Source organism: Mustela nigripes, chromosome 5 (genome assembly GCF_022355385.1).
Source record: "Mustela nigripes isolate SB6536 chromosome 5, MUSNIG.SB6536, whole genome shotgun sequence".
NCBI classification, from domain to species: domain Eukaryota; kingdom Metazoa; phylum Chordata; class Mammalia; order Carnivora; family Mustelidae; genus Mustela; species Mustela nigripes.
The window spans coordinates 80,141,164-80,161,735 of record NC_081561.1 but is presented as its reverse complement, the minus strand read 5'-3'; the positions used below and the strand labels follow the sequence as shown (position 1 = coordinate 80,161,735).

Genomic DNA, 20,572 nt, shown 5'->3' with positions numbered 1-20,572 from the left:
AGCTGAAGCAACCCAGGCCGGAAGAAGATCTCCCCTCGGCTGTGAGTGTCTGAAGAGCAAGTGTAGCTGACAGAGCTTTGGGAAGGATGTTACAGATTGGGTAGCTGTGCCTTCAAGCAGATAGCATGGCCTTTCCATGGGAAAACATGTTTCTGTTTCTCTCTACATACAAAAACTATGAATCCGCTCAGGATTTCATTGGAAATTAGTCTCAACAGCAACAAAAGAAAGGGATCTTGCTTTGAACTCTTTGGTTATGCTTATTGCTGCACATGTATGTGGAGCTCATCTGTTATCACCACAGCTGGGACGCATTTTCCCTGGGCAGGAAGAGACGGTGGACTGGCCTCCACCAGAATCAAAAGCCAGGCTCCCGTCTTTCCAGAAGAAGGTGGAGCCAACCCTGGTGGCCAGCTGGGAAGACGATGCATCCTTTCACGCCTTCTGTTAAAGAAAGCATTTTTACACAAGCTGATTTCCATCAGCGGCTAAAAAGAGATCCCTCCCAGAACTGATAGAGTATTATTATTCCTTCCATATGGCACGAACGCTGTTATTTTAAATTACCTCTGTCTGAAAGCCCCAGCAGACAGTTCCACTGTAATCAAATGCAATAAAACACAGAATGAGTGTCTTCAAACACTGAGTTCTACATGAGGCAAGAAGGGCAAATGGAGACTAATGACTCTGGATGCATGTGAAGAGTTTGGATGGGGAGAGAGGTAGCTAAGAAAATACCCAGCACCAGTGGTGCCTTCTTGCTTTTGGTCATTCGCACAATCTTTCTTAAGATTATGGATCACTACAGAAGTTGGTACGTTTCTTACAGGTGACCAAACTCAGTACATTTTATAAAGTTAATCATGCTAATAGCCTGTTAGATTCACACGCAAAGACTGGAATATCATCAGACTCCTGCTTAGGACACAGGAAGCATCTTTTGTTGGTCTTGACTAAAAAACTGTGGAGAGCACGAGAGTACTCAATCTATTTTAATGACCACTTTGAATTAAGTGTTTCTTTTTGGTTATCTATGTTGGCTCCTTGGGGCTCCCCCTGAAAAAAGAATTCTGCTAGTGAAATGTTGATTTCTTTCCTTATTTAGAAATAGCTCCCTGATGTTTTGGTTTTAGAGGCAAATGCTTGAGCTATTCTCCGTATGAGTTACATGACCGTCCTGTTCTTCCCTTTGCCCACTGGCAAATTGCCAGTATTTCCAAGACATTTCTTGATGAAAGCTGCCTTCGTTGGTGTGGAGAGACTCCACTTGTTTTGTGGGTCATCACAAGGGTGATGTGATTTGTGGAGGCAGCTGGAAAAGGGAGAGTAGCCAACCCAGGGCTGGAAGTGATGCCTGGAAGGACGTCATTTAAGAGTCGTGCTGCAGCAGGTGGAGGGAGTGGGAATACTCTGGAAGAGGGAATCTGCAGAGGCCTCAAGGTACTCGTCTTTTGCCAATGTTTGTTCTCTACCAGAGCTGCTTCACCAACAAAATCAGAATAACGTACGCTTCCATAGGATTATGTAATAAGGATACTTGAGTTTTATTTTAAAAATAGTGTCCTTCAGAATAGACAGAGTCTTATAAAAGTTAAAAAGATGCTAAGTGTCCAGTCCATACTGCACATCCAAGAAAATCTTGTATTCTTGGTACTCTCTGACGAACTGCTCTTTAACGGAGTCTTGTAGACATCCCCCCAGGGTAACAGCTGCCACTTTGCAAAGTGGTTCGGAACCAGCTTTTAGTACTCTATTTGTGTTGTTGTTCGAGTTTATGAACTTATGTTAGGAGCTAAGCCATTGACCGTTGCTCTCTGCTCAGTAGAAATTTGCTATGGGTCAGTCCCCAGGTCACGTTCTTTTCCTCCTCTGGTACAGGTCAGAGCCAGCCTCGTGTTTGTGCTGGTGTTGGGGGGTCTGCGACAGTTCTTCATTAACTGAAAGGAAAATTATCAATTAATACTTTGGAGGCAGCGGAGTGCCTGCCCTGGATCATGGACGACTCGTGTGGGTGTTGGCCAGCGTTTCTAGAAGTTACTCAAGGCCGGGTCCCCAGAGCAAGGCCTGTTGCAGGGTCTCCCCTCCCTCCCCAGCAACTTCCAACAGAAATGTAAATGCTTATTGTGAAAGGGTGGCCCCGACTGTAGTGGGCAAAGTACCACTGTAATCCTTGTTATGTGCTAAGGGTATTTAATATTTAGCCGATTAAGTGCTGATTAAATGTATTTGGACTCCCTCATTCAATAAGCATCCATAAAGCAAGTCTGTAGAATGGGGGCTGGGGATGTGAAAATGAGTAAGACAGAGTTTCTGTCTCTGACCCTGTCCCAAAATGTGTTGGGCACATTTAGTCTTTAGATATGCCAAATTAGTCTTCTCCCTTTTACCTTTTGACATCCTTTACTGAAAACTCTGTTTTAACTTTTTACCTCCTGCACATTCCTTAACCCCTTGAAACATGGCTACAGTTAAAGCTACTCTACTGAACTATTCAAACTCATCAGCGATATCGTAATTACAAAATCTGGTGGCATTTTTCAGCCCCCAACTTCCTTCCCTGTAGCATTTGACACAAGCCCACCACACACCAGTTATTTTCCTCCTTTTGGCTTTTATTATGCACTATCATTCTGTGTCTTCTTATCTGCTCCCATAGCTTCCATTGTTCTCTCATTGGCAATAACATATAGGATCTTGAGGCCCGAGATTTCTCTTAAGATCCCCACAAGTATTGCTTGGGATCTGGGATCTTCCTGATACAGGAAAAAAAAAAATCTGTATCTATATCTATATCTATATCTATATCTATATCTCCCTTCCTGACCACCACCAACATACACCACTGAACCTGCTTTTACTCTTACCAGTTTTCTTTTCAGAATTATAATTATTCGGGTTATCCAAAGCCAAAGACCAGGAGTTTGCAATCTTATGGGAGGTAACACATGTTTATAGACTTGAGCCTGAAAATCTTCCCTTTGGCTCCTGTATCAAATCCAAGCAACTTACCCCTTGCCAGACATTTTATATGCCATGTGCCCCAGGGCAAATGCACTCTCCTTGACCTGAGTTCTAGGCCTCTGTGATGGCTTGCCATTATAGTCTGGAGGTGTTACGTATGCATTGGATGGTGACAGGCCATAGGCTGCATGAGCCTCAAGATAGAATAGCTAATATTTATTGAGTACTTATTATGTGCCAGACACGTGTGAATCCTTTTGCGTGTCTTATCACATTTAATTCTCGCAATGGCATTATGCTGTAGTCATCCTTGTTAGTCTTACTTTACAGATGAGCAAATTGAGGCAGGGAGAAATCAAGCAGAAGCAATTTGCCTATGATCCCCAAAATAGATGGATCCAGAATTCCATCCCATGCAGTCTGATTCCAGAGCCCACACTCTCAACCAGTCGGTTACACTGCCTGTCCATTAGATTATTGCTTTTCCAAGGTGTTTCTTGAGATGGCCCAGGGCTTAGACACTAAACTCATTGAAATGTGAGTATTTCTTCCCTTTAGTTCTTAATTACTGAAGAGTAACTACATGACAAGTGCTGTGAATGAGGAACCAGAATACAAACTATAGAACTGAAAATTGGTGACCCGAGTAATGGGATCAAAGGAAGAGCACTCTAGGAGTGGAGAACCCGAGTAAAGAGACGAAGAGGAAGCTCATCAATCCACAAGGAGTTAGCTCTCCAGTCCACGGTATCCGGTGTAAGGTATAATGCAGAGAATAAGAGCAAGAATTCACCTGTCTCCTGAAACAGCTTGTGGCCTGGCCATCGTTTTACCTCATCAATCTATTAAGGAGCATGTTGAGAGGTACTAGACTGGTGAGACTGGCGGTGGCCCTGAAAACACCTGAGTTCATTATGGTGGACATTCTGCAGGCATCAAAGTTCTCCTGTTGGGCCACAGGTGAAGAAATGCAGCCTCTTTGACTTAGGGTGACCTCTTTATGCTGAGGAATCCCCATCAGAAATAATTACTCCTGTTACATAGAGATTAAATCCTCTCAAAACTTTTCTAAAATCCTTCCCTTATTTAAAATTCTCCCACAGTTGCCTTCCATGTTTGTGGTAAGTTTGTTTGTCTTGGCTGAAAAGATTCATCCATTCAACAGGTATCTGTTGAACATGTCATCTGAGTTCAATACTATTCAATACTGTGTTCAATACTCCAGGAGTTGTGTGTTGGCTAATTTTAGAGCTGGTCGGCCAGGGTTCATTTCCTGTCTCTACCACTTTCTAGGTGAGTGATTTGGACAATTTGCTTAATTATTATAGGATAATTTTAATAATAGCTGTTATTATAATGATAAAACATGGCTTCTTGGGATTTATAAGCCACCAGGGATAATAATAACTACTAGTTTTTGGAATAGGCATTGTTAACCTTGTATGTATCACCTCATATAAACCCCACACCAACCTTACAGCTATTTTCTGCTATTATTCTATTTTAGAGATGAAGAAACTGAACTTTAAGAGGTTGGGTGGCCATTGTGACATCAAACTGAACTTTAAGAGGTTGGGTGGCCATTGTGACATCAATAAGCCTCAAGAATTTAAACCGCGTTTGGTTTGATTTTGTGGTCTGAAAGCTCTTAACAATTTCACTCTACTAACCCTTACATTAATCTGATTTTTTCCCAAATACGTGTCTTTTTCCCTTTTGACTGCTGACTACCAAAACATATATACGAAGTTTAGTGAAAGACGTCTAGTCATGTGCACATTTTCCAGACTTGAGATGTTTGTTTTAGAATGTAAGTTGCTGGATCTAACCCCACACAAAAACTTTCAGGCATTCAATAGACATCAAAAACAAACAAACCAAAAAAGATTATTTGGGCAGTGTTGGTTATTTAGGGAGCAATTTGTCCTTTATCAGCATGATGGTATTTTGGGGGCAAAGAATAATACCGGAAGTAGAGGTTTAGGAATTTCAGGAGTTGGGGAGGTGAGATAATCAAAACTTCTACTCTAGAAGGTAGGAAATGGCCACGGGAGTGGTGGATGAAGGGATTCACTGATGGGAAGTTCAAGATTCAGACCTGCACCTGAAGAGCTGCTCCTCAAGGCAATTGACAGAGATTGAAGAGTGCAGAATGCTAGAGAATTTTCCTTCTTCCTTTGTGAGAAAATTGATGTTGTCTACATACTAATTAAATTTACATGCACCATTACCTCCCAAGGCTTCAAGTGTAGGGATTAATGTTGAGTGATTACAATACCTCCACATGCTTTCCATCACATCTTAAAATGCCTCTCTTGGCTGATGGACTAGGACGTATGGGCCAGGCAAACTAATTTTCTGTTTCAGAACATCAGACTCTGGGGTTCTGTGAACACACCAGTTAATCTGTCAATGTCCCTTTCTTTTCAGGCACAAAATAGGAATGATTACATTTGCCATAACCCTGGTTGGAAGATTAATGACATGACATTTGACCATCTGGTTACAGTTTTTAAATGAGAGCTGCTAAATAAAGATACAAACTGGTCATATTTTATTTGGGGCATGTGATCTCAATTGCCCTCAAACTATAGAAAAGATATTACTATTTACACATAGGCAAACAGCTACAGAAAGAGTTACCTTTAAAAAGTGTTGTTAAAGTTTTTTTTTTTAAAGAAAAATTTGGAAATAAAGGGAACAGACCCACAGAAAAATGAAAATATGTTTAGACTAAGGTTGTCTGCTAACAGTGGAAAATGTTATCAGGAATTATTCCAGAAAAGGATGCACAGTTCCCACTGGGAAGAAGAGGGAAACATAAGCAAAGCTCGGTTGGAATAGAAAATTCTGGAGAGAGAGGAACAATGCAGGGTGTCCCTCAGCTGCTATCTTTGCCAGGTACCTACAAGGAATAGTTACCAGGGTCTTTACTAGTCTTACCCCACCACCCTCAGGACCCAGTCTCAACTGAATGAAAACTGACAAGAGAGAAGCCCACTTTGGGCCAGTCAGCAGGACAGTGCTCTCTTGGTATCCTGCAGATGGTTCCTTAGCAAGCTGCTGGCAACAGTGTACCGACAGTCATTAGTATTCTTTCCAACAGTAAGCCTCAGATGGGACCCCTACCACATTACGTGACTGATGCAGAGAGACTTGCTGACTTCTTCCATCTCCTCCCTCACCCCTCCTGTGCTCCTCACCTGTAGCCCGGAAGCTCCAGGCACACCTCAGTGAGAGCCAACAAAAGGGGACCATAGAGAAGAACCACAGAAAGTGGAGGCTCATTACATCATTGTGGGGGCCTCTTCACTGTTTGGAGGATTCTGCTTCTAGTGGGAGTGCTCTGCTCTAGTGCTGGGACAAGACTTAGGGAGAAGGGCAGGTCATTCTTCAGGCCATTGACCAGACCTGTAAAGGAGGCCAGAACCAGAAACAGAGAGATTTGCAAAGTCTGTCCTCCAAATTCTAAACATTTCACCAGATGCCTTTTGTGGTTTTATGGACCTGGGATTGTTATCTCCATTCTGAAAGTCCATAGTAAGAATCTGTTCCAGAATCTAGAACAATCCCTGGTATATAGTAGCTTCTCAAATATGTGTTGAATGAATGCATGAGAACTCTTCCTACCCAGCAGTATGGTGCACATTTGGAAGGAGCCTCAGACTTGGTGAAAGGACTCTACCCAGGGGACCTTGTTGTTGCAAAACATGGAGGCTTTGATTTCTAGACAACTTACATGGGCAGAAATGTGTCAAAGAATGAGGGTGTCACTGTGCAATGATCCTAGTGCTCACGCTGAGCTTGTCCTTGCGGCCCGGCACTGTGTGCACACATTGCCTGCATTTTGTCCAGCATCAGCCCCCTTTGCTGCCCGGCCACACTGCCAACGGCAGGCTTCCTTCTCCAGGGCCTTCGGAAGGAATGTGATTGACATCTATACCTCGTAATTATCTCCATTATCTAAATAAGCAAAATACCATAGACCCATTTAATTTTAATTTTTGCAGATTATAGACGTTTTCCCCCAGAAGGCATCCAGGGATAAGTAAGGCTGTAAAACCAAGATTCATCCTTTTTTGAAGAGTCTGTCCCAAATACCATTTGTCTTGCTGAGCCATCTGACCTATAGCAAGTAATAAGTAGAGGCCAATAAGAGATTTTGGAATCCATGAGGCTATATTGGTCTGTTGATTGCCTCATTTAAGGCTTGACCCATTTTTGAGATACTAAACATTTATCTACCCAAAAAGGCAGCCAGAGATGAAACTTGGGAGTGATATGAACAATTCAGGTCTCTGACTGTGACATCAGCATCCTGTCACTGCTCCATAAGGTGCTCAGTGTCACTGGAGGCCTGGGATGCCTGTGAATGACAACAGCCATTGCAACAGCTTTAAAAGACTTCCAAAATGGAAATGTTTGCAATGGCTAGGCATTCAACCAGTTTGGAAGGTTAAAATCCCATAGTTAGGATCCTGGGGATTTCTAATTTTCTCTTCTTTTTTCAGAGGCTTTTTTCCAGAGGTAAGTGTTAATGAATGGCTAGGTGGCAGAATGTCCAGTAGACTGGTCTTAAGGCCATGGAGGATAAACTAACTTAATAAAGAAAAGGATTTATCACATGAAATGCTGCACAGCAAGACAGAATACAGCTGGGTCATTCAACAAGAGGGTTGTTCATAAAAATGAGACAAAAAAAAATGAAAGGTTAGGGAATATTTGAGTATGTTATGATTGGAAACTTGTGATTCTATAATGTGCTCTATAATGTCCTCTAGAATTTATGTTCTTTTTTTTTTTAAGGTTTTTATTTATTTATTTGACAAACAGAGATCACAAGTAGGCAGAGAGGCAGGCAGAGAGAGAGGAAGGGAAGCAGGCTTCCCTCTGAGCAAAGAGCTCAATGTGGGGCTCGATCCCAGGACCCTGGGATCATGACCTGAGCTGAAGGCAGAGGCTTTAACCCACTGATTCACCCAGGTGCCCCTAGAATTTATGTTCTAAATCTCATCTTAGAAATATCGCCAGGGCACCTGGATGGTTCAGTCAGTTAAGCATCTGACTCTTGATTTCGATTCAGGTCATGATCTCAGGGTTGTGAGATCGAGCCCTGCGTCAGGCTTGACATTGGGTGCGGAGCCTACTTAAGATTTTGTCGCCCTCTCCCTTCACGCCTGCCCCCCCATAAAAAGAAAATATCCCCAGTTGGACTTCTACTTGATTTTAGGTCATATGTGATGGCCTTCTTCATTCAGGATTCTGAAAATGTTTTATAGAATGGCATTCATAAAGGCATTGCCTGGACTTGGCAAGTTTTTGTGGGAAAGGAATGATTCTCAAATTTATTTTTATAGTGCTTTAATATGACACCATCCAACTTAAATAGTACTGGCTTTTGTTGCTATTGCTAAAATAAATATTAACCTCTATGATATTAATTTAATGTTTTCTCGACACATTATTAACATTTAGTCTATGAAGTCACAGTTCAGCTTCATTAATTTAATTATAGCAGGACCCAACTGCCTATGTCTGAATCACTTTGAGGTCCTGAGGTTTTTGTTTGTTTCTTTGTTTGTTTGTTTTGTTTTTCGTTAAGACAATAGTCTCATGAAAAGCTTACCCCAAGCCCTCAACTATCTGTTAGGGCTCGACATTTGCCAAACACTGTGATAGCACAATGTTTGGCACATTTTCTTAATCAAAGTTCCATGGGTGAGAGAGAAATGTACGTGCACACACTCACGTCACAAGCACAAAGGTGTCTGTCAGGGATAGAATGCAGATCATGATATGTGTTTTAACATTTGTGGAATACATTGCCCTGTCAGAGAGAGAGAGAAGCAATCATAGGTCAGAATCACTGATTCACAGTTCATCTGTCCAGGTCAGGGTCAAGGCTACAGTTAAGGGGTCCTCACCGCAGATCCGCAGAGCCTTGCTCAGGTTCCGCACTGCTGAAAGGATCACGCTGCCTGTTCACCAATGAAGAGATCCGAAGAGAGTGCTTGGTGGCAAGTACCCACAGGTACAACCAGGTATTGCCCCAGACCCCCTGCCAGAAACACTGACCTTGCACTGGCTTTTTGCAAATGTGTTCCATAGGAAAGGACTTCAAGCCACTGCCTGGTGTGGCTTCACACTTACCCTCCATCAGTTTGATCCTGAAGTAGGCGATGAGAAGGAATAGCAGCAGAGCCACGGGTAGGAAGACCACAGCGACCAGGAACCACCCAGGGAGCTCCCTCATGAGTGCCAGCATCACAGGGGTCATTACCAATCACCTGGATCCCAGGGGCCAGTGGGTTCACTCTCAGGATGAGGGGAGCTTTGCTCAGAGTCTATACTTGTTTCGTTCTGGGGCTCTGGCCTTTGCTCAGCACATCTCAGTGGAAATCTTGTGGACTTTGCTCTATTTCAACAGCCTGGTGAATCTGAGAGGATTGCTGGCAGGTTACTCTGTAACTCAGCTACGAAGTGTAGAAGAATTGTAATGTGATTCCTCTAAACCATTCCAGAGAGAAGCATTTATCTGGCAGGGCTGGGAATGACACCAGGAGGACTAGATTTCTTTGTATTCAGTTTATCTGGGATGAACAGTACCTGACTCCAAGCAAAACTCATTGTTATAGATATTTATATCTTACCAGCTATAGATATAGATATAGATATTTATATTCTTCCCAAATATAGATATTTATATTCTTCCAAGACATGGGAAGAATTTTTCCTACATTTTCTAAATTTCAGAATTGAAAATTACTGAGTAGCCATGCTCATGTACCTATGAGCCTGTGTCTAGAAAAAGTCAATTTTCCTTCATATGTAGTTGATATAAATAATATCTAGGAAGGAGGAGCAATATTCTTTACAAATGTAAAAACTCTTCCTAGTATGTCCTCCTCAATTACTTTTCTGAGAGGTGCACTGGTATATTTATTTATTCAACACATGTTTAATTCTACTAGAACCTAACCCCTCAGCTAGACTCTGGCTATATGAAGAATAGTATAAGCCAGTCATGGCCCCTGCTTTCTGAGAGTAGAAATAGACACTGAAAGAGGTAATGGCTGCAGTGTTGATAGTGATGGCAATGATATTCTATAGCCCCTCAACCTTCTCTCCTTGAAGCATCAGTTTTTGCTCACTGCTTTAGTAGTTTGTACTCTTAGTTATCTTTTGCTTACACATTTCTCTGGGTCCACAATTAACAGCAGAAGTTGGGCCCTGAATGCCAGTGTTGTGGTTTGTGTGGTAACTACAGAGTTTCTGGGAAAAAAAAAGGGGGCAGTAAATCATTTTGATACTGATGTATTGACTAAGTTGAGTTGCCACTGACTGCTTTAGTAAAAAAAAAAAAGTTCAGAGATACTGGTCTACTAAACTAAAAGCAATGGAAAGAATCATTTCCGTAATGAAAGACTCTCCTGGAGAATTTGGGAAATCTGGAGGGGAAATTGACAGCTATCTTCTTGGGTTGATGTTATAACCTCTTCATATTCTAACCCTGTCCCTTTCCCCACTTGGCAGCTGCCTGGGTGAGTGGCTGGCAGATTCTATCAAGTGCATGCTCTTGTGAGTGCCTCTTAATTTTTTTCTTCAGAGATTTTGCATGGCCACTCAGAGTCTTAGTCCCCTTGTAAAGTGGCACCCTAATTTATAAAATGAGAAGAATGGAGAGCATCTCTGGGATGCTTGGCTGGCATTCCTCAGCTGTGAACAGTAAACAGCTTCCTCTCAGAAGAGAGACATCTTAATTGCAGAAAAAGCCATTTAGAATAGCCAAGATTAAGTCAGCATCTGTCGTACCTTATTTGCTTCTCTTCTTTCCCTCCACAGACCCTTGAGTGGTGTTGTTGCTTTTTCTCTTGTGTGCTTTCCAATGAGGTGGCTCTCTGGTGCTCTTTCAGCTTGAACAGGATGCTAATTTGTAAAGTGTCAGTCTACAAAGAGACTCCATGAGCAGGTGACATTACCAGGGAGATGTTAGGCAGCTGTTGGGCAGACTGTCATGCTCTTTCTTTCCATTTCATTCCAGTCAACACTCAGGCCTAGCCAAGGTAAGTAAGAGTGAGGCAAATATATAAATGACAATAATATAAGCTCCTAACTTGACATGTAAAGTGCAATGGAAGTATTGAAGAGAGACTGATTAATTCCAGTTAGGGAATTGGGCCAAGTTCATTAAAAGGATAGCATTTGAGCTGAGCCTCAGGGTGGGGAGTTTTGGAACGACCTTCTTAGACAAACATGTGACTGTAGAGAAGGGTCTATGGAGGACAGGGAAGAAATGAGAGTACCCAACTGATAGGGGGTTCAGACCAGAGATACAAAGGTGGAAAAGTGGGGTCCTGTCTTGAATGCTAAGAACTGTGCTATTTGGACAAGGAGGACCAGTGGAAGGTCTTTGATCATGGAAATGCATGAGCTGACCTGGGCTCACTTAGGTAACCCTTGACAGAATTGACTGATGGAAGAAAGTTTAGAGTAGGCTGTCTCAACATGGTATCAAGATATAAGGAATCTGAGATGGGAGGAGCAGAGGGAAGGAAAAGAGCAGGACAGGGGGCTGGCAGGAACCACATGAATAGTCCTTGGTGAATTATGAGAGAAGTAAATGTCACCCATGATGCTACTAATCACTGAGCACTTACTATGTATCAGGCATCTCATACTCTATGTGTATCTTATTTAATCCTCAGAGTAACCTTATAAGGAAGAGACTCATTAGACAAATGAAGAAATGAGGCCCAGAGAGGTTAAATAACTTTCCCAAGATGTATATGTAATAAGTGACAGAACTGGGACTGTATTCCTGAGCCTGTGCTCTCATCCACTGTGCTATGCCTAGCGTGGGTGGCTGGGGAGATGGTAGTGCTGTTAGGGGAGACCTGAACACAGGCTGAGCAGAAGGTTTAAGTGGGGGAACATTTACAGTTATGCACTCATTAAATTGGAGGTATGGAAGGGGAAGCCTGTGGAAATCTGGAGGTCAGGAGAGGGGACAAAGTCTTGCAGTGGGAGTTCTTGGGAGTTCTTAGAGTATAAATGGAGGCCAGGGCAGAGTGGGTGGAGAGATCAGGAAGGAGTGTGCATGAGAATAAAAAAGAGACCAGCTGCAGACCATAAAGAACATTCTCACATAAGACATGGGAGGAAGGATGAGAAGCAGGGAAGGAAACCAATGGCTCTGTGGGGTAGGAGAGGAACCCAGAGGATGCCAAGTCAGGAAATGGTTGCAAAAGAAAGTTCCAACAAGGAAAGAGTGAGAAGTGGTGTCAGTGACTGGCTCTGAGCTAATTCTGACCCACATGGAGAATTCTAAGAGGTGCAATCTGTGAAGTGAACTCAAAGGCTTACTCTTTCCTTAAAAAGGCTCTTCTGTGAATTGGGGGAAATTGGAGGGGGAAACAAACCATGAGAGACTGTGGACTCTAAGAAACAAAGGGTTTTAGAGGGAGAGGGGTGGGGTTAGGTGAGCCTGGGGTGGGTATTAAGGAGGGCACGTGTTGCCTGAGCACTGGGTGTGGTGCATGAACAATGCATCTTGGAACACTGAAAAGTTAAAATAAAATTAAAAAAAAATTTTAAAAAAGAAGGTTGCCAAACTATGGGCAACTATAGGCCTTTAAACTATTTACTTAGAGAAAATAAATATATTTAACACTGTAAACTAAAAATATACTTTTTTCCAAAATATGGCTCTTTTGGGATGTAATTGACATAATAAACTATACAACTTGGTAAGTTTGGCCTATGCATATATACCTGTGAGCTCATTGTCACAACCAAATGATGAACACATCCATCACCCCAAAAGTTTTCTTATGTTCCTTTGCCATCTCTCTCCCCACCCCTCATGCTTCCCTAATCCACAGTCATCCCCTGATCTGTTACATTACTATGTGTTAGTTTGCATTTTTTAGAATTTTATATATGTGGAATCATACAGTGTGTCTCTTTTTTGTCTAGCTTCTTTCACTTGGCATAATAATTTTGAAATTCATCCATGTCGTTGTGCATATTAATACACAGCTTTACATTACAGAAGAGCTTTTCATTGTGTGAATATCCATTTTTTACCCAGTAACCTGTTGGTGGACATTTGGGTGTTTATTCACAGTAGGATACTACAAATAGAGCTGCTGTGAACATTCCTGTATAATTCTTTTGATGGACGTGTGCTCTCACTTCTCTTGGGAAGATAGTAAATGGCTGGATGTATGTTTAACTTTTAAAGAAATTGTCAACCAGTTTTCCAAAATAGTTATACCATTTTATATCTCTACCAGCAGTGTTATAAGAGTTCTGTTTTCTTCAGATGCTTACCAACACTTGGTATGGTCATTTTTTTGGGCTATTCCAATGACACTTAGTGGAAACTCACTGCGGTTTTAATATGCAGTTCCCTAATGATGTTGAACATCTTTTCATGTACCTGTTTGCCATTTTATGTATCTTATTTCATAAAGTGTCTGTTCAACATTTTTGCATGTTTTAAGAAAATTAGATTATTTTCTCACTGAGTTTTGAGAGTTCTTCGTATATTCAGGATATAAGTCAATTATCATGCATATGATATGCAAGGATTTTTCCCCCATTCTAGCTCTGTCTTTTCATTCACTTACCCATGTCTTTGAAAACATAGATGTATTAAATTTTAATGAAGTTCAGTTAACCAATTTATTCTTCTATGGATTGTGCTTTTCATGTCATGTCTAAAAAATCTTCTGCTAGTTCAAGATGACATAGACTTTCTCTTATGTTTTCCTCTAACAGTGTTGTAGTTTAAGCTTTTATATTTAGGGTTATGATCTATTATGAGTTAATTTTTATATATGATGACAGATAAAAGTTAGAGTACTTTCTTTTTGCATACAGATATTCAATTTTTCCAACACTATTTGTGGATAAAGCAGTTCTTGCTCCTGAATTACCTTTGCACCTTTTTCACAAATCAGAAGTTCAATTATTTCTACATTCTGTATTCTGCTCCACGATACTACTGTTAAACTTTAAACCAGTGCCATTCTGTTTTGATGACCGTAGACTTAAAATAGGTCTTGAAATCAGGTACTCTAAGCTCACCAACATTGTTCTTTTCCAAAGCTGTTTTGGCTAGTACAGGTCATTTTCATTTCCATGTGAATTTTAGGATTACCTTGCCAATTTTTATAAAAAGTCCTCTTGGGATTTTTCCTTGACATAGCATTGCATCTGCAAATGAGGAGAGAATCAATATGAGAAGAGAATTGATATTTTAACAATAGTGAGTCTTCTGACCCAAGAACATCACATGTGTTTCCCTTTTCTGTGGATCTTCTTTAGCTTTTTACGACAATGTTTTATAGTTTTCAGTATGCTAGTCTTGACCATTTTTTGTCAGATTTATGCCTAAAAGTTTCATATTTTTTAATGCTGTTGCAAAGGGTATTGCTTTTTAGACTTTGATTTGTGATTACTGCTAGTATTAAATGTTTTTTTAAATTATGAAAAATGCCAAAGGACTGGGAACTTCTAGAAGATTAAATATTAGAATTGATTAAAACATCCTAGAGAGCTTGGGAACTTTTATTTATAAAGGCTCTTATCCCAATCCAAACTGGCTGCTTGGAGTTATATTTAGCAAGCATAGCAGCTATAGAAGGATGGGGATGGTGGACACACTGGTAATCTATGTGATTTACTGGAATTCAGGGTGGGATTCCATAGGCAATGTGCAATTTCCTACCACAACTATAGCAAATTCTTCACCTGGCTCTCTATCATGTAGTAGGAAAACCATTAGTATTACTGGGAAATATACATCTGTGAAAATTGAGGGACATAGCTAACGCATTGGGAATTACACTCTCCTACTGATTTCCTTATAGTGAATGCTCCCATTGTTGATTTTACATGATTATTTAAGAAACAAGTGGTTGTAGATTTTGATATTTGGTGATAAAATGCCTAGGGACTACTCGTACATCACCTATTAAATTCTTGGTGAGAGCCGGGCTAAAGTCTTCCTTAGATAATTGTGACTTATTGCAGGTAACACCAAACCCACCAAGCCTGATTTCTATTCTGCATCAGTCTGCCTGAGCCACAAAGAATGACTCATTCTAAAGAATGACATGGGCAAAAGCCGACCTCAGGTAATTGTGGCCTATTATAGATAATATCAAACCCACCAGGGCCCTGGTTTGGATTCCGCATCAATCTGCCTGAGCCACCAAGAATGACTCATCCCAGTGACATGTCATGGGCTAATGAAAGTTCCGAAGTCCATCAGTGGAAGGTGCTCACATTCCATCGACTGATACCGAAGCTATAAAATTATGTACAATACAAAAAGTTCAGCACAAACACAACTAATGAATTTCAAATGAAGTGCTTTGACATAATTATATGCAGGACGTTTTGCTGAAACCAAGCACCACCCACAAGGTAAATGTAGTTCTGACAACCCCTTTGAGTGGGAAACCTATATTCTTTGGCCCTTTATTAACTGCCCCTCCTAGCTTGGCTCATAATTAAGTACGATGACCCGGCATCAGTACTACGGTCAGCAGAAAAACGAGTGCTCTGAAATCATGTGGCAATGATGGGTTATATGGTGCTCATTCAATTATATATATAAAAAAAAGGTATGATCACAGAAGAGACAATGCAGGATCTACATTCTGTGTGAACTTTGTAAGACTGTCTACCAGCTTTTATTTCTTCATATTTCCAGGCAAAGAATATTTATTAAGATCTTAACATGTGCCCTGGAGGCACTGATTTGGTGACTATGAATGTATCTCTGGTTAAGACGAATTCCCTGTCCTTACAGAACTTACTACCTTCCAGAGGAGAAAACAGACACTAAGCGATAGTGGGTACCCATTATCAAATGCATGTATTTTTCTGGGCAGTATTCTAATCATTGCTTGTGTTGTGTGTCATTACAGTCTTACATCAATGCCTTTGGAGTAAGAGCTGTTTTTCTCATCACTATTCTACAGACAGAAAAGCTCCTGGAGTTTTAGTGACTCATCAAGGATTACACCATTAGAAGGTAGAAGAGCTAGGGTTTGAACACAGAGCCCAAACATTCATCCACTGTACTCTACTCTTCGGCTTCTCAGCCTCCTAGAGACAAGAGTTTGGAGGCTAGAAATCAGAGATAAAGGTGTTGGCAGAGTTGGTTTCTGTTGAGACCTTTCTCCTTGGCTGGTAGGGTGGCCACCTTCTTGCTGTGTCCTCACTTGGCCTCTTCCCTGTTCAGAGGCATTCCTGGTGTCCCCCCCTTCTTAGAAGTGTACCAGTCGTATTGGGTTAGAATCCTACACTTATGGCTAATTATAGCTTAACTACTTCCTTAAAGGCCCTAATCACATTGGGGATTAGAGCTTTGACATCTGAATTCTGGGAAGGGACACAATTCAGAAGTTTCTCTGAAAAGTTGACTTTTGAGCAGGGTCTTAAGTGAAGTGAAAGAAGGAGTCATATTCATATTTGAAAGAACAGAGTTGTAGGCAGGAGGAATAGGCTGTACTAAATTTCTGAAATGGAAATGTTTCTGGCATGATCAAAGATATGTAATGAGACCTGTAGTGGCTGGGGCACATTGAGAAAGAGGACAAGTAATAGAAATCATACTTCTGAGAAATAGGATATAGAAAATTTGACAACACTTAAAATAAAGAGGCCAAGAAAATGTGCCCATTTCTGTGTCTAATCTCCGAAACTCCAGTTCATTCCACAAGGGTGAGCAGCTTTCTTTACTGCAAGGTTTTGTAGAGCCTTTAATTCGGTAGGGTACACTGTGAATCCCCAAGAGGGATACTACATGAGCCTTTTCCAAACTTACAGGACTATCAAGTCCTTTTTGCCAGGAGACTCCCAGGGAATTAAGGTCTATAGATCATGTTTTTGAATATAGGCCATTAGGTTAGAAGATTTGTCCTGGTGCTCTGAACATAAAGTTTGTCCCTAAACATCAACATATAGGTTTTAGATCCTTAAGTAGAGAACAGTAGATAAGGAACAAATGATGAGAAATTATGATGGTGGGGCTTTTTGTTTTTATTTTTGTTTGCTTTTGTTTTGTAAATGGTGCTAGCACAAAGTGACCCCAACAATTCAAGAAGCATCAACATTGTCTCATTCATGAAATTTTCCCAGTTGTCAGCTCATTGCACTTTGCAAGGGTTATTTTGTTCACTGGAAATGATCATTAGAACATGCCCACCTGAACACAGATCTTTGCAATCCCATTCCATCTAGGGTGACCTTAGAAATCAGATGTTTCTCATCATTAGCGATAAGCTGTAACAGAAGTGGGTAGCTCTCTGGGATTTGAATGAAGGTGAATGTTTGCCTTCCAAGTGCCAGGGAGATGAGGGCATTTTGACACACCAAAAAGTTGACTGTTGCTTGAACGTATTTGGAATCTCAGAGATGGAAGTCCTACCAATTCAGGCTTTTTCTCCCTTCACCCATTATGTTTTGATCAGTCAATATGTTTATGATTTAAGAGATCAGAACAGAGACTGACTTACACTAATTTAAGCTAATGAAGTTTCAGTGCCAGCACCTTCCATTTGCTCTTCCAGACCCAGGAAAGGATACGGAAAATATATACACTTGGACATGGTTTTTGTAAAGTTTGCAAAAGAAAGATACATTAATTGCAATTAATTAAGACCCATATCTTTGTACTTCAACTTCCCTTCTGCCATGCTCCCATGTCATGTAGTGTTGGAGCAGCCATACACATATTTGGAACAGGTCTTGGGGAAGATGGGCTGAGTAGCATTTAATTGGGGGAGACACATTTAATTGGGTGAGTAGAATGTATATGTGGTTTGCAGTCATTTCTGCATATAGTTAAGTTGTATCTAGTTGTGGTGTGTTAAAGGCTTCACGAATACTCCTACCATCCACTGTGGGATGATCTAAAGGTTCAGGGGGAAAAGGTCAAAGCTCAGTTTGAACATGTCCTGTGGTACTCGACTTCAGAAGCATATGGGAAGTGGAGGAGAAATAAGATTTGAAATATAAGGAGCCTGAATGACTCTGAAAAAACATTCCAAATATCAAGCACGTAAAATTATAACTGGAATATTTGATTCTCCTTATTCCTCTGTCAAAATGAAACATATCTCCTACAGTTTATATACAATTACAAGCAAAGTATACATTTTGGAGTTAATTGGGTAAAATAGAAATTTTGGGAACGGAGTCTGAGGACAACAGTTACCAATAGTCCTACAAACAGTAATTGTATCTTTGTGCAATTTTACAGATTTCCAAGTATTGGATTACATTTTAGTGTGTTAAATGGATCTTGTCTTGACGAAGTGAGGGCAGTTCTGGACAAAAGAACACACAGAATCGCCACCTAGAGAGCGGGTCAATGAAGAAACCTGTGTTCTAATATCAAAGTATACATCTTAATGAAAGTTCAATGTATGTAATATACATTTTATTATATGTACCACAATATAATAACAATTTTAAATACTTAATCCTTTTCATAATGCCTTGATTCCAGACTATTTTTGTGTTTTTTAAAATTATTGATTATACCAAAACTTAAATATGATAAGAAGGAAATTCCTGGTGGAGGACAAAATAAAAAACTGAAAGACTGACAAAAGCTCCAGAATGTAAAAAAATAAATACATAAAAGTAAAGAAGTGGTTAGTTTTTTAAAATTTGTAACTTCTTTTGTTACAAATTTGTCATTTCTTTTCTCAGTCTCTGTGAAATGCATCTTCCCTTTCATACAGAATTTTGTGTCTGCAACTTTGTATTTTTTTTTTCTCTGAAACAGGGACTCATCCCCAACAAAATATAAAGCTTCAGACTTGCAAACCTGGATCTGCTGCTGAGGGAGAAAATAAATTTTCCAGAGAAGAAAATCCTGAGAGAAGTACCAGACAGCTCTGCAGACCATTTTGTGATTTCTAAATTCTCTAATTTAGGCTTCTTGCCATAATTTCAGAAGGATAATGACCCATCTCATTGGTATTTCTGGCTATGTGCAGGCTCAGGAAGGCACTTCTGACTTACCGGGCTCTCTCAGAGGAACATTCACCAAAGACGGCCATGTTCAGTATTAAAGGGCAGGGGGGTTGTGAGGTGACCGAGGGTGAGGGGGGTGGTTTGAAGTGACACCAGAGACTCTATGTGATAAAGTCAGAGAGGAGCTTTTTTTTTTTTTTCCTGGTTTAGAACATTGCCATTTTATGATTTTATGTATGTATGTACGTATGTATGAGTTTATTTCTAGCATGCAAGCCGAGAGGGGGACAGAGGGAGAGGGAGAGAGAATCTCAAGTAGCTCAGAGCCTAACCCAGGACTCGATCTCATGACAACCCCAAGATCATGACCTGAGCCAAAATCAAGAGTTGCTGCTTAGCCTACTGAGCCACCCAAGTGACCCTATAATTAAAAATCGAATTCTCCCATAGCACAACACACTTAGTACAGAAGAGCTGCCATTATTATTACGACAATCCCTACCACCCAATGCCTGCTCCAAGGATTACATTTTATTTAAAGTATATACATACTTGTACAAATGTAACATTTGTGTTTTATAACATGTGTCAGGTCATGAAATCAATTTAGTGGGTCTCAGCCAGAATTGTATTAAAAAATGAATCAAAATGGAGAAAAATATTTGAATGCATTTCATGTGGAAAGAGAAGAGTTTTGTGAAACTTGTTTTACAGTTGTGAACAGGGTATTTGTGTGTGTGTGGTGTGTGTGTGTGTGTGTGTATGTATGAACTGTATTTCTTTTTTTTTAAAGATTTTATTTATTTGACAGAGAGAGATCACAAGTAGGCAGAGAGGCAGGCAGAGAGGAGGAAGCACGCTCCCTGCTGAGCAGAGAGCCCTATGCGGGACTCAATCCCAGGACCCTGAGATCATGACCTGAGTGAGCCAAAGGCAGCGGCTTAACCCACTGAGCCACCCAGGCGCCCTGAACTGTATTTCTAACCATTGGTTGTCTTTAGGAGTTTGAAAGTCATTGTTACAAGGCCTATACATTTTTTTTTTAAAGATTTTATTTATTTATTTGACAGAGAGAGATCACAAGTAGGCAGAGAGGCAGGCAGAGAGAGAGAGAGGAGGAAGCAGGCTCCCTGCTGAGCAGAGAGCCCAATGTGGGGCTTGATCCCAGGACCCTGAGATCATGACCTGAGCCGAAGGCAGTGGCTTAACCCACTGAGCCATCCAGGGGCCCCAAGGCCTATACTTTTAATGAAAGTAATGAAAACACAAGTATTCATGTCAGAGTGTAGCTAAAACAGAAATGAAATCTAACCCAGATATCATTGATTGATTTTACGCCTTTTTAAAAAAAGATTTTATTTATTTATTTGTCAGAGAGTGAGAGCACAAGCAGAGAGAACAGCAGGTACAGGGAGAAGCAGGCTCCCCGCTGAGCAGGGAGCCCAAGGCAGGACTCAGTCCGGTGATGCTGGGATCATGAAGGCAGACGCTTAACCGCCTGAGCTGCCCAAGCACCCCTATGTTGTTGTTGCTGTTGTTTTTTTTTAACTTGAGTGAACCTTTTCTTGCTAAATGGTACTATTGTTAAATGTCTGTCACAGAGAAGATA

At 40.8% G+C, this 20,572-nt stretch overlaps 1 long non-coding RNA gene across 1 annotated transcript; it reads right to left on the bottom strand.

Moving 5' to 3' along the window:
- Nucleotides 1-1,518: 1,518 nt before the first annotated feature.
- On the bottom strand, nt 1,519-9,369 carry LOC132018161 (uncharacterized). Its single transcript, XR_009404467.1, has 2 exons — nt 9,112-9,369; nt 1,519-1,937 (listed from the first exon to the last, which is right to left on the bottom strand). It is a non-coding gene; the product is annotated as an uncharacterized LOC132018161 (long non-coding RNA).
- Between the last annotated feature and the right edge of the window lie 11,203 nt (nt 9,370-20,572).